Genomic DNA, 14,951 nt, shown 5'->3' with positions numbered 1-14,951 from the left:
TTTAGGCGACGCTCCCTCGGCTTTTCAAGAAAACGCGTTCAACTTTGTCAAAAGATTTCTGACAAAGCTGAAAACACGTGGAGGCCATCATCGCATCTACACATCTTTAGCCGACAAGCGCAAAGTTCGGCGACGCTTTCTCTGCTTTTCAGAAGACGCGTGCAGCTTTGTCAAAAGGAGCCGCATCTACACTACCACGTGTCGTTCAGAAAGCAAAGGGGCGTCGTTCAGAAATCGAAGGGGCGCCTGCTCAGAAATCGAAGAGGCGTATTCAAAGATCGAAGAGGCGCCACTATTTCAAAGAGCCGGATTTGCGGGATCAAAACGTTTGTCGACAAGGGTAAAAAGTACCACCACTTGATATTATCTCTATATATGTCGACCTTCGTCTTTTATGGCAGGGCAAACCTGAACAAAATGCCCAACTCTCTCTCACCTCTGAGGGCGCACTCCCAGCAAAGCCTTTCGAAATACTCAATTCTTTCTTCTTCCCCAAAGATGATACCAGATGCCTGGAGTACATATGGCCCAGGAGAAAACGGCGGATTGAAGCATGTGCTGATTCATTCACCGCTTCTTCAAAGCAAAGGTATCTCATATCATCAAGGTCAAAAGCAAAAATATCTCATATCATGCTCTTTCCCTGTCTTTTTCTTTGTTCTTGTTCTTACTTGCATGGCAAAGTAAAAGAAGCAATCAGCCGGCACTTGGAGTCAGTCTACCGATCTGGAGCCAACTGCCTGGAATCTATTCCTGATTGCTTTCCTAGCGTTGCTCTCGAGTAGTCATCTTCAACGGTTGATACACTTCCAGAGAAGGGACCACTCCTGCAAAGATTGAACAAAGAAACAGATAGCAGGAGGAAGCTCAGAGCTTCGGGGGAGACACTAAAGGGAATCCTGCTGCCCAGTTCAAGAGTAGCACAAAGGAAAATCAATGATGGGCGGAAACCAGTTCAAGAGTAAGCCTGTGGAATCACCAAGATCATGCCTCAATACAATCACCAAGGAGAAGAGGGAATTTACACTCCATAACCAGATTTGCGTCCCTAAACTCTTCTCTTTGTTAATTACATTCTGCCATGTTTAGTATGTTTAGTTGCTTTTTGTGTGTTTACTTATGTTTTGTGTGAACCATATGCTTAAAACATTGAGGACAATGTTTGATTTAAGTATGGGGGGGGGGTAACTAAGTATATTTAATGCAAATTCGTGGGATTTTATCACCCATAACTTCAAATGTTGTTCCTTGCTGTTTTAAGGTGTTTTTAAGTTGTTTTAGAGTGTTTTAGTGTGTTTTGTTTTATAATTCGAAAATCCCATAAAAATTTGAAAAATTGTTTTGAAAAACCCAAAAAGAGTTGTTTTAAGAGTCGTTTTTGTGTGTTTGTGTCTTAGGGTACCTTCCAACACAATGATAAGGATTTGGTTTATAATTGCATGACGGTTAGAAAGAGTTATAAACATAGAGAAAAGTTTGATTTACTCTTGGTATATGCTTGGTTATGGTTATAATGTATGACTTCACATGCAATCATAAAAGAAAAAAATTCGTTTTTGTAACATGCTTGAAGGAAGGAACTCAAACAAACGCTACAACCCTGAGAGACTTGAGCCTATAACGTTCTTTGGAGAGTATAATCTGTGATTTCTTGTTTTCTAAAGTCGTTGCATGATCTCATTATTCTTTGCTTGGTTACTACTTAGAAGGCGTTTCATCATATAGTTCCAAATGCTAGAACTCATGCCCATTTCATTCAAAGCATGTTATTGATTTGCATAACACATATTCAAGAAGAAGTTGTGTAGTGACCACCACCATAGCCAAATAGCCTTACTTCCCATACTTCGTATATGTTGTAAGTTTTAACCCCGTTGAGCCTCGTTTTGCCTTTATTCCTTGTTTACCCACATCACCCCTTACCTAGCTTAGAGTAGGACTTTCCTATACCCTTGTTCTTAAAGTTTAGTGAGCATGACTTAAATGAATTCCTTTTGAGTTACATTATGCAAGAAAATGAGTGTGGGGGAGTAAAAGTTTGTTCTTACGTTTATATGTATGTTTTGAGATTCAAAAGAAAAAGAAGAAAAGAAAAAAAAAAAAAAGGAGTGAAAATAAGTAAGAATGAACTCACGAGCGTTGATGGTTGAAGAAAGGGTCCAAAAAGTTGAATATGGCCCTAAGTTTTGTGTGATTTTCCCTTGGGTGTTCAAAGTTGACTTCTGCATTCTTAAGGGAATTCTAAGTGCCTAATTCAATACTTTGCTCACTATTGCTTTAAGAATGTTTGTTTATCCTTCACCTTTCATTGTTAGCCAATACCCTAGCCCCGTTACTACCCTTTGACTTCTATATTGAGTGTTATGTATTTCAATTGTGGAGTTTGAACTTGGTATGAGCTTATGGTGTCACTGGTTCTCGCGTCTAAGTAGTAGCATTCCATTCATGAGATCATATCTAAACATGCTTATTAACTCCAGAAAATGCTTTCCTTATTATAACATATGTGAGTGTTCGTCTACATGTTTACATCAATCTTCTCACATATACCTAGTGTAGGGTGTGTAGTCAGAAAATCTGTGTGAAAAACGAGAGTACATCTAGTAAGAAATTGAGGGAATTCTCTAAAGGCATGTTACTACATTTGAAATGTGTTTTAATTGCTTAATTGTGAACTAGTATGTGGTGACTATGATTAAGAATGTACTTAAGTGTAAAGATGGCTCAAATCTGTGAGAATAATGATTTTTAACTTGTCATGTGCATTGGAAGTCCCTGATACGATTGTTGGAAGGTGTAGGTTGTGTTTTGTTCTTTTTGTTTTGTTTTTCTGTTTTGCTCGAGGACTAGCAAAAGCTAAGTGTGGGGGTATTTGATAGGAGCATATTTATGCGACTTAAATGGCTTGTTCTCGTACATTTACGTTATGTTTCTTTAGTTATTTTAGTACTTTAAGCTATTTTCGTGTGTTTGTAGGTCCAAAGGGCTAAAGGAGCAAAAAGATGCATTTTGGAGACTTTTGGAGCACTTTTGGGCTAAGGACGGATAGCTTATGCTTGAAGCCAAAGTGTTGGACGAAATTGAAGACCTAATTGGAGCCAAAGTGTTGGAACCTTGTTCTCTTTAGTTTTAGGACATTTAAACCTTTCCTAATCCTAATCATGCCATGCATAACACACATCCATTCTAACACATTGTCATTGCACATGCATTTCCTTCATTAGTTAACCCACATGCACTTATCACTTATCATCACCACATATCATATCACTTAATCACTTATCACTTATCATCACCACTTAACCACTTATCATATCATAACCACATATCATATCACTTATCACTTATCACTTAACATATCATCCACCTACTTCACCTACAACATCCACCTACTTCACCTACAACATCCACTTCACCTACAACATCCACCTACTTCACCTACAACATCCACCTACTTCACCTACAACATCCACTTCACCTACAACATCCACCTACTTCACCTACAACATCCACCTACTTCACCTACAAATGAGATAGCCATATGTTCCCTCCACTACTCCTATAAATACCCTTGCATTCATTCATTCATCTCCATCTCATTTCATACACAACACACCACAAACACTTCCATTCCTTCTCTTTGCCGTGATTTCCCTATTAAACCAAACACCACTCCCCAAACTATTCACACCATCAAACTATCCTTAGACCTTGTGCTACAACAACGAGGAAGAGAAGAGTGCCTAAACGTTCATACAATTCAAGTTTGAGTTGTAGGAATGTTTAGGTGTTTCTTTGATTTCAATGTTTAAATTCAATTCTCTTTGTTTGTACGTATGAGGAATGGAAGAGAAGAGTGCCTAAACGTTCATACAATTCAAGTTTGAGTTGTTGGAATGTTTAGGTATTTCTTTGATTTCAAAGTTATAATAAACTAAACCCCCTTTAGCTAGGGGGTGATTCGAAATATATGTTTATGCTTGCATTTTGATTTGATTACTTCTAATTGCATTTCATAAGTTGTTGATTCAATTTGTTTAACCGTTTGATTGATAACTTATTTATGTATGTTTATTAAGAATGCGCGCTTAATTTTCATGCATGAATATGACGCTAGAATATAAGTGATTTTCACCTAATCGTTATGAACTTATATTCGCAAGTAGTGGAGGTTGCTTATAAACAATCGCGTTAAATGAATTCTTGGCACGAGTTTCATGCTCATCATAGTAACGAATGCCTCGTCAACACTTATAGTTTTCATAATGCTTAATGATCTTTGATTGTATCTTTATTATGCTGTTCACGTAAAGGACTTTTGGAGAATGTTGTGAATTGCGTTGCGCTAACCCATCCAATTCATTAACTTAAGGAAAACTTGACGGTTAATTTAAGCGGACCTAATTAACCCGGGGTGATGAGTTTCATAATTTATCGAAAGATCAACTGGAAATCTTTTTATTATGTAAGTGTAACATGTGTGAAGAAGAACCCCTTAGCTATTCTATCATCCATTCATTCCATTTCATCAATTTCATATTTACATTCTGTCTAGTTTATTTAACTTGTTTCGTTATTTCAATTTTCGTATAAACTTAAATCCCCCTTTACTTTAATGTCAATTTAGTTAGAAATCATTTTAGTTTGTGTTTTTAAAAGCATTTTGAGTCTTTAGTTTGTCTTAGTGTTTTAAAGTTTAGTTTTACATTCTTTGAGTCTAGTTTAGTGTTTTATATTGTGTTTTTACGTTTTTGAGTCAGTTTCCAAGAGATTTGCAATCCCTCCTAATCCCCGGTCCAGAACGATCCCTACTTATACTTATACTACAATTGTCAAAAAGAGTGTTTAATTTGTGCGCGTATAAATTCACGCATCAATCCACTTCACCTACAACATCCACCTACTTCACCTACAACATCCACCTACTTCACCTACAAATGACATAGCCATATGTTCCCTCCACTACTCCTATAAATACCCTTGCATTCATTCATTCATGGACATCTCATTTTCATACACAACACACCACAAACACTTCCATTCCCTCATTGCCGTGAGTCCCCCTTCCCCTACAAATCCAAAAACCATCTTTCCATTTCCATCACTCCTCACTCCATTCCACACTTCCATTCCCCCAAACCAACTATCCTTAGACCTTATGCTACAATAAAGAGGAAGAGAAGAGGGCCTAAACGTTCATACAATTCAAGTTTGAGTTGTTGGAATGTTTAGGTGTTTCTTTGATTTCAATGTTTAATTTTAATTCTCTTTGTTTTGTATGAGGAACTAAACCCCCCCTTAGCTAGGGGGTGATTCGAAATATATGTTTATGCTTGCATTTTGATTTGTTTACTTCTAATTGCATTTCATAAGTTGTTGATTCAATTTGTTTAACCGTTTGATTGATAACTTATTTATGTATGTTTATTAAGAATGCGCGCTTAATTTTCATGCATGAATATGACGCTAGAATATAAGTGATTTTCACCTAATCGTTATGAACTTATATTCACAAGTAGTGGAGGTTGCTTATAAACAATCGCGTTAAATAAATTCTTGGCATAAGTTTCATGCGTATTCCATAGTAACGAATGCCTCGTCAACACTTATAATTTTCATAGAGCGTAATGATTCTTGCTTGTATCTCTATTATGCAATCATGTAGGGGACTTGTGGGGAATGTTTTGAATTGTTGTATGCGCTAACCCATCCAATTCAATAACGTTAGGAAGATTTGAAGGTTAATTTAAGCGGATCTAATTAACTTGGAGTGTTGAGAATTAATGATTTATTGAAACGCAATTGGAAATCATTTTATTATGCAAGTGTAACATGTGTGGAGATGAACCCCTTAGCTAGCATTCATCCATTCAATTCCATCACATTCATATTTACATTCTGCTTTAATTTGCAATTTGTTCATTTAGTTTAATTTCGTTAAAATCTAAATCCCCCTTTACTTTAATGTCAAATTAGTTAGAAATCAATTTAGTTTGTGTTTTTAAGAGTTTTGAGTCTTTTGAACTTGTTTGAATCTTTTGGTTTGTTTTAGTGTTTTAAGCATTTAGTTTTGTATTCTTTGAGTCTAGTTTAGTGTTTTAAACTTTATTTTACGTTTTCGAGTCAGTTTCCAAGTGATTAACAATCCCTCCTAATCCCCGGTCCAGAACGATCCCTACTTACACTTATACTACAAATTGACAAAAAGAGGGTTTAATTTGTGTGCGTATAAATCTCGCATCAAGCCCCTCGTAGAAGTATTGTAGAAGTAACTCCTCCTTCATCTAATGTTGTGGACAAGAAGCAACAAGTGATTTAAAACGTTCATAATATGTAGGAAAAGACTCACCTTCATCTTGCTGAATTCCACTTATCCTTTTACGTAGAAGGATGATTCGAGAAGTTGGGAAAAACTTCTCCATAAATGCCCTTGATAGGAGCATATTTATGCGACTTAATTGGCTTGTTCTCGTGCATTTACATTGTGTTTCCTTAGTTATTTTAGTCCTTTATGCTTCTTTTGTGTGTTTTCAGGTTCATATGATGGAGTTGGTGAAAAGATGCACTTTGGTGCCTTTTGGAGCAAAATTGGGCTTGGAATGATCATCACATGCTTGGAGCACAAGGATTGGACATAATTGAAGACTTGAAGTCGACAAGGATTCCTATCATGAGAAGGTTTCCAAATTGAAGGAGGTTTCCCACTCACATGAGGATTCCTGATCACACAAGGATTCCTACTTAAAGTAGGAAAGTTAAGCCCAGGGTTTCCTATCTTGGTTTGACATTTCCAAAATTCTAATTGTCCTTATGTCCCAAACACTTTGAAGACTTCATATGCATTCTGATGCGTGATTTATACGCACACAAATTAAACCCTCTTTTCGTCAAATTGTAGTAAGTATATAAGTAGGGATCGTTCTGGACCGGGGATTAGGAGGGATTGTTAATCACTTGGATTTGACTTAAAAACGTAAAAACGTAATAATAAACACTAAACTAGACTCAAAGAATGTAAAACTAAACTTTAAAACACTAAGACAAACCAAAGACTCAAAATGCTTTTAAAAACACAAACTAAAATGATTTCTAACTAAATTGACATTAAAGTAAAGGGGGATTTAAGTTTATACGAAATTAAATTAAATGAAAAAATTAAAACAGAATGTAAATATGAAATTGATGAAATAGAATGGATGAATGCTAGCTAAGGGGGTCATCTCCACATATGTTACACTTGCATAATAAAAAGATTTCCAATTACATTTCAATAAATTATGAATTCTCATCACCCCAAGTTAATTAGGTCCGCTTAAATTAACCGTCAAGTTTTCCTTAAGTTAATGAATTGGATGGGTTAGCGCAACGCAATTCACTACATTCTCCAAAAGTCCTTTACGTGAACAGCACAATAAAGATACAATCAAAGATCATTAAGCATTATGAAAACTATAAGTGTTGACGAGGCATTCGTTACTATGATGAGCATGAAACTCGTGCCAAGAATTCATTTAACGCGATTGTTTATAAGCAACCTCCACTACTTGTGAATATAAGTTCATAACGATTAGGTGAAATTCACTTATATTCTAGCGTCATATTCATGCATGAAAATTAAGCGTGCACTCTCAATAAACATACATAAATAAGTTATCAATCAAACGGTTAAACAAATTGAATCCACAACTTATGAAACGCAATTAGAAGTAATCAAATCAAAATGCAAGCATAAACATTTATTTCGAATCCCCCCCTAGCCAAGGGGGGTTTAGTTCCTCATGGTACAAAACAAAGAGAATCAAAGAAACACCTAAACATTCCAACAACTCAAACTTGAACTGTATGAACGTTTAGGCCCTCTTCTCTTCCATTCCTCATTCGTACAAAACAAAGAGTATTGAAATTAAACATTGAAATCAAAGAAACACCTAAACATTCCAACAACTCAAACTTGAATTGTATGAACGTTTAGGCCCTCTTCTCTTCCTCTTCGTTGTAGCATAAGGTCTAGGGATAGTTGGTTGGGGGGATGGAAGTGTGGAATGGAGTGGGGAGTGATGGAAATGGAAGATGGTTTTTGGATTCTAAGGGAGACTCACGGCTAAGAGAGAAAGGGATGTGTTTGTGGTGTGTTGTGTATGAAATGAGATGTCATTTTTGTGTATGAATGCATGGGTTTTTATAGGGGGAATGGGAGAATATGTGGGTGATTGTTTAAGAGTGAATGTGGTTGTTATGATTGAGAGTGCATGTGGATGAAATAATGATGGAAAAAGAGCTAGGTTGTTGGTGTGTGAATGCATGTGTTGAATTGGTGGTGCAATGATGAAAGAGTAAGTGCATGTGTGTGTGAATGGTGGTGCAATGATGAAAGAGTAAGTGCATGTGTGTGTGAATGGTGAATGGTGGTGCAATGATGAAAGAATAAGTGCATGTGTGTGTGAATGGTGGTAGCTAGGGTGAATTATGATGAATGCATGTGGAATAAAGATGGAGAAGGTGGTGTAATGATGAAGGAGTAAGTGCATGTGTGTGTGAATGGTGGTGCAATGATGAAAGAGTAAGTGCATGTGTGTGTGAATGGTGGTGCAATGATGAAAGAATAAGTGCATGTGTGTGTGAATGATGAAAGAATGGATGTGTGAATGGTGGTGCAATGTATGATGCATGTGAATGCATGTGGCTAAGGGTTGTTGATTGGGCTAGAGGTTTTGCATGGCTCAAAGGATTGTTTGATTGGGCTAGGCCCTTTGTTTTATGTCCAAAGTGCATACAAGGCTTTCAAATTCGTCCAACACTTTGGCTCCAAGCATATGCTATCCATTCCAAGCCCAATTTTGCTCCAAAATGCTCCAAAATGCATCTTTTTGCTTCCTTAGCCATATGAACCTAAAAACACACGAAAATGGCTTAAACTACTAAAACAATTATGAATTAACAACATAGATGCACGAAAACAAGCTAAGTAAGTCGCCTAAATATGCTCCTATCACATTCTAGGACACAAAACAAAGGTCTCTTGCATTTTTCCTTCCCTTGCTGTGCACCATGTCAACTTCCCCTTTCTCATTGATAGGAGCATATTTATGCGACTTAAATGGCTTGTTCTCGTACATTTACGTTATGTTTCTTTAGTTATTTTAGTTCTTTATGCTTCTTTTGTGTGTTTTCAGGTTCTAAAGGGCTAAAGGAGCAAAAAGATGCATTTTGGAGACTTTTGGAGCACTTTTGGGCTAAGGACGGATAGCTTATGCTTGAAGCCAAAGTGTTGGACGAAATTGAAGACCTAATTGGAGCCAAAGTGTTGGAACCTTGTTCTCTTTAGTTTTAGGACATTTAAACCTTTCCTAATCCCAATCATGCCATGCATAACACACATCCATTCTAACACATTGTCATTGCACATGCATTTCCTTCATTAGTTAACCCACATGCACTTATCACTTATCATCACCACATATCATATCACTTAATCACTTATCACTTATCATCACCACTTAATCACTTATCATCACCACTTAACCACTTATCATATCATAACCACATATCATATCACTTATCACTTATCACTTAACATATCATCCACCTACTTCACCTACAACATCCACTTCACCTACAACATCCACCTACTTCACCTACAACATCCACCTACTTCACCTACAACATCCACTTCACCTACAACATCCACCTACTTCACCTACAACATCCACCTACTTCACCTACAAATGACATAGCCATATGTTCCCTCCACTACTCCTATAAATACCCTTGCATTCATTCATTCATGGACATCTCATTTCATACACAACACATTACAAACACATTCCCCCTTCCACCATTCCTCATCCATTTCCATAATTCCCCAAACCTCACCTTAGACCTTGTGCTACAACAACGAGGAAGATAAGAGGGCCTAAACGTTCATACAATTCAAGTTTGAGTTGTTGGAATGTTTAGGTGTTTCTTTGATTTCAAAGTTTAAATTCAATTCTCTTTGTTTTGTACGTATGAGGAATGGAAGAGAAGAATGCCTAAACGTTCATACAATTCAAGTTTGAGTTGTTGGAATGTTTAGGTGTTTCTTTGATTTGTATGAACGTTTAGGCCCTCTTCTCTTCCATTCCTCATTCGTACAAAACAAAGAGTATTGAAATTAAACATTGAAATCAAAGAAACACCTAAACATTCCAACAACTCAAACTTGAATTGTATGAACGTTTAGGCCCTCTTATCTTCCTCTTCGTTGTAGCACAAGGTCTAAGGATAGTTTGATGGTGTGAATGGTTTGGGGAGTGGTTGGAGTGGCTGCAATGGAGGAGAAAAGTGTTTTGGTGGCTGCTGCAAGGGTGTGGAGAGGTTTTGACGAATTTCTGGAATATGGAAGAGTGAATGCCTGTGCAATGACAGCTAGGTTGAATATGCATGTGGAATGGCTGATTATTTGAAGATGCATGTGCAATGAAGTGGAATGACAGCTAGGTTATGATGATGAATGCATGTGGCTGATTTAATTGAATAGGAAAGCATGTGGATGCATGTGTTGATGAATGGGATTAGGAAAGGTTTAAATGTCCTAAAACTAAAGGGAACAAGGTTCCAACACTTTGGTCTTCAATTAGGTCTTCAATTTCGTCCAACACTTTGGCTCCAAGCATAAGCTATCCATCCTTAGTCCAAAAGTGCTCCAAAAGTCTCCAAAATGCATCTTTTTGCTCCTTTAGCCCTTTGGACCTACAAACACACGAAAATAGCTTAAAGTACTAAAATAACTAAAGAAACATAACGTAAATGCACGAGAACAAGCCATTTAAGTCGCATGAATATGCTCCTATCAAATACCCCCACACTTATCTTTTGCTAGTCCTCGAGCAAAACAAAACAAAAGAAACCAAAAACAAAACAAAACGAACAAAACACAACCTATACCTTCCAACAATCGTCTCAGGGATTTCCAATGCACATGACAAGTTAAAAATCATTATTCCCACAGATTTTAGCCATCTTTACACTTAAGTACATTTTTAATCATAGTCACCACATACTAGTTCACAATTAAGCATTTAAAACCATGTTTTGAATGTAGTAACATGCCTTAGAGAATTCCCTCAATTCCTTACTAGATGTACTCTCGTTTTTCACACAGATTTTCTAACTTCACACCCTACACTAGTTATATGTGAGAAGATTGTTGTAAACATGAAAACGAACACTCACATATATGTATCATAAAGAGAGCAATTTCTGGAGTTAATAAGCATGTTTAGGTATGATCTCATGAATGGAATGCTACTACTTAGAAGCGAGAACCAGTGACACCATAAGCTTATACCAAGTTCAAACTCCACAAATTGAAACACATAACAATCAAGATAGAAGTCAAGGGGTTGTAACGAGGATAGGCTATTGGCTAACAATGAAAGGTGAAGGATAAGCAAACATTCTTAAAGCAATAGTGAGCAAAGTATTGAATTAGGTACTTAGAATTCCCTTTAGAACGCAGAAGTCAACTTTGAACACCCAAGGGGAAGTCACAAAACTTAGGGCCATATTCAACTTTTTGGGCCCTTTCTTCAACAATCACACTTGTGAGTCCATTCTCACTTATTTTCACTCTTTTTCTTTCTTTTCTTCTTCTTTTTCTCACATTTTTTTTTTCTTTTTCCCGTGCCTCCTTTAAGACTTAGGCACATACATACACACAAAAATCCCTTCCCCCACACTTATTTTCTGCAACATATTAATCAAAAGGAATTCATTATCCGTCATGCTTACTATGCTTCAAGAACAAGGGTACGGATGGTCCTAATCTAGGCTAGGTGAGGATGATATGGGTTAACAAAGAACATGGGCTAAACAAGGCTCAACGGGGTTAAAACTTACAACATATACGAAATATGGGAAGTAAGGCTATTTGGCTATGGTGGCAACTACACAACTTCATCTTGATATATGTTATGCAATTCAATGTCATGCTTTGAATGAAACGGATATAAGTTCTAGCATTTAGTTATATCATGATACAATTGCATTCTAAGTAGCAACCAAGCAAGGATAATGAGATCATGCAACAACTTTAGAAAACAAAGAATCACAGAAAATAACTCTCCAAAGAAAGTAATGGCTCGAGTCTCACAGGGATGTAGCGTTATTATGAGTTTCTTCCTTCAAGCATGTTACAAAAACGAATTTTTCTTTTATGATTGCATGTGAAGTCATACATTATAACCATAACCAAGCATATACCAAGAGTAAATCAAACTTTCATCCATGTTTATAACTCTCTTTAACAGTCATGCAATTACAAACCAAATCCTTATCATTGTGTTGGAAGGTACCCTAAGACACAAACACACAAAAACGACTCAAAACACTTTTTTAGGCTTTTCGAAACATGTTTTTCAAATTTTTATGTGATTTTCGGAGTTATAAAACAAAACATACTAAAACACTCTAAAACAACTTAAAAACACCTTAAAACAGCAAGGAACAACATTTGAAGTTATGGGTGATAAAATCCCACGAATTTGCATCAAAACACTTTAGTTACCCCCCCCCCCCCCACACACTTAAATCAAACATTGTCCTCAATGTTTTAAGCATAGATTCACACAAAACATAAGTAAACACACAAAAAGCAACTAAACATATTAAACATGGCATAATGTAATTAACAAAGAGAAGAGTTTAGGGACGCAAATCTGGTTATGGAGTGTAAATTCCCTCTTCTCCTTGGTGATTGCATTGAGGCTTTGATCTTTGTGATTCCACAGGCTTACTCTTGAACTGGTTTCTGCCCATCGTTGATTTTCCTTTGTGCTACTTCTTGAACTGGGCAGCAGGATGGTTCTTTTGGTTTCCCCCGAAGGTCTGAGCTTCCTCCTGTTATCTGTTTCTTTGTTCAATCTTTGCAGGAGTGGTCCCTTCTCTGGAAGTGTAACAACCGTTGAAGATGACTACTCGAGAGCAACGCTAGGTAAGCAATCAGGAATAGATTCCAGGCCGTTGGCTCCAGATCGGAAGACTGACTCCAAGTGCCGGCTGATTGCTTCTTTTACTTTGCCATGCAAGTAAGAACAAGGACAAAGAAAAAGACAGGGAAAGAGCATGATATGAGATACTTTTGCTTTTGACCTTGATGATATGAGATACCTTTGCTTTGAAGAAGCGGTGAATGAATCAGCATATGCTTCAATCCGCCGTTTCCTCCTGGGTCATATGTACTCCAGGCATCTGGTATCATCTTTGGGGAAGAAGAAAGAATTGAGTATTTTGAAAGGCTTTGCTGGGAGTGCGCCCTCAGAGGTGAGGGAGAGTTGGGCATTTTCTTCAGGTTTGCCCTGCCATAAAAGACGAAGGTCGACATATATAGAGATAATATCAAGTGGTGGTACTTTTTACCCTTGTCGACAAACGTTTTGATCCCGCAAATCCGGCTCTTTGAAATAGTGGCGCCTCTTCGATCTTTGAATACGCCTCTTCGATTTCTGAGCAGGCGCCCCTTCGATTTCTGAACGACGCCCCTTCGCTTTCTGAACGACACGTGGTAGTGCAGATGCGGCTCCTTTTGACAAAGCTGCACGCGTCTTCTGAAAAGCAGAGAAAGCGTCGCCGAACTTTGCGCTTGTCGGCTAAAGATGTGTAGATGCGATGATGGCCTCCACGTGTTTTCAGCTTTGTCAGAAATCTTTTGACAAAGTTGAACGCGTTTTCTGAAAAGCCGAGGGAGCGTCGCCTAAATTACGCCGGAAAATTCGGCTCTTTGAATCGGTGGACGCGTCGTCTTGGCTTTTTATAGAGCTATCAATCACCCCAACACACACACTCTGAAGATTTCCCATTCCTGAAACTCGACTCCGGCCCTTTGTGAAATTCCGGCCCTTTGTGAAATTTTAACTCCATCCACCCCTTCTCTTTGAACACTTTTGAAAAAAATGGCAAATTCATCGAACCTTAGCTTAGATTAGAGTCTCAGCAGCGATCCGGTTGCGCCCCGTCAAGGTAATGTATGGCGCCCTTCTTTTTTATCTTCTAACGGTCCTCTTTCAGGTGAAGACTCTGTGATGCAGGACGCCACAACAGCTACAATAGTAGCTAAAAACCTCCTCACTCCGAAAGATAGTAGGCTGCTGTCAGGACGGTCCGATGAGTTGGCCGTTCAAGAGTCCCTCGCACTTAGTGTTCAGTGTGCGAGTTATGTGTCCAACATGGGCCAACGCCTGCTTGCTCGGTCCCGCCAAGTGGAATCGTTGATGGCAGAGGTGGAAAGACTTAAGTAAGAGATCCAGCAGCTTAAGTACGAGAATAGAAGTTTGCATGTGCTTGCAAATAACTATTCGTCGGGGATGAAGAGGAAGCTTGATGAGCTGCAAGAATCTGAGGGTCGAATTCACAGTGACCGTCAAAGGCTTGCGTCTTATTTCCAGAGGCACCTTTTTCCTGGGTCATCCAGCGCTTGGCCAAGTATTGAGGCCTGGAATGCTCTAGCTCCGATGCCTCCCGCTCCGATGGCTTCCGCTCCGATGCCTCCCGCTTCTATGCCTCCCGCTTCTATGCCTTCCGCTTCTGCGCCTCGTAGTGGGGCTTCACGCAAACAACCTTTGTGAAGCTCCACCTTTCTCCATGTTTAGTATCTTTCTTTCTCTCTTTTTTTTTATTTTTTTTTATTTTTTTTTTATTTTATTAACATAAATAAAATCAAACGGCATGGAATTGGTCCTTGAATGGAAGGTGATACTTGAAGTGAACCGGCAATGGTTTGAATTCTAGTGTAGGTGCCTGATTCATAAAAAACAGCAAGTTAGTATAAAATGTAAAGGAATTTGAAAAAAACTTACTTGTTTTGTCCGACAAGAACTCAATGACAAACACCACTCCTTTGAAAGTTTCAGGGATATTGGACTTGGCCAGATTGCAAGTGATGGTTATGACTTGTCCAATGTCATCAAATTTAA

Source organism: Pyrus communis, chromosome 4 (assembly GCF_963583255.1).
Source record: "Pyrus communis chromosome 4, drPyrComm1.1, whole genome shotgun sequence".
Lineage (NCBI taxonomy): Eukaryota > Viridiplantae > Streptophyta > Magnoliopsida > Rosales > Rosaceae > Pyrus > Pyrus communis.
Note: the sequence above shows the minus strand (reverse complement) of the source record.